Consider the following 829-nt stretch of genomic DNA (forward strand, 5'->3'; position numbering starts at 1 on the left):
CACGAGGAAGAAGCGGAAGCGCTATGATGTGTGATTTTCATTTTAGTGCGGTGATGCAGATTCCCGCACTAAAATGCGTTAGTCTAACGCCTGATGTGTGACACTTGCTAGGGCTGAACCTATGCCACATTTTATTTGATCTGGTTTAAAATTCCATGGTATTTTCCTCTGTTTAATGTGGATTTGAAAAACCTGCAAATAAATTATTTAAAAAATAAATAAGCTGCCCACTTTAATTGCAAAACTGACCGTAATATGTTCATTGAAATTCAGATATATTCATTTAAATATAGACTGCCACTTCCAGTTGTCAACTTTCTTTAAATACTCTTAAGTCCTTTACATCAGTGTTTGGAAGATGCTCATCTGAAGTGAAGCTTTAAATACTTTTTTACAGCAGCAGCCAAGTGTGAGGCCCTGTACTTGAACTGTCACCCTTAAAAACATTCAGGTCCGTGACATCTGAAATACCAAGTCTTTACAGGTATAAGTGCTTTTTTATGTGAAATATATTCACTGCTGGAACCTGGAGGCTGCGGTTCCGTCAGCGGCCACCAGAGGGCGCTCCTCGCCTGCTGATGAACCCACTGAGCACACATTGGATGAAAGGGAGAAGGGTTTCCTCTTCCGGGTCAGCGGCGGCAGAGACAGCACCAGCAGCGGATGCTGACATCACTTCCGGCCTCTCCTGCTGTGTCCAGCCTGCTGCTGAGGAGGAAGGAGCCCTGTGTCTGGTGGGCAGTTACCTCCATTTTCAGACCCTCACAGACACCTCCCTCAGACCCCAGATCTGCCCCCCCAGCCCTAGGAGGAGGAGAGAGCCTGGACA

This window comes from Lissotriton vulgaris, chromosome 1_1 (assembly GCF_964263255.1).
Source record: "Lissotriton vulgaris chromosome 1_1, aLisVul1.2, whole genome shotgun sequence".
Taxonomy (NCBI): Eukaryota; Metazoa; Chordata; class Amphibia; order Caudata; family Salamandridae; genus Lissotriton; species Lissotriton vulgaris.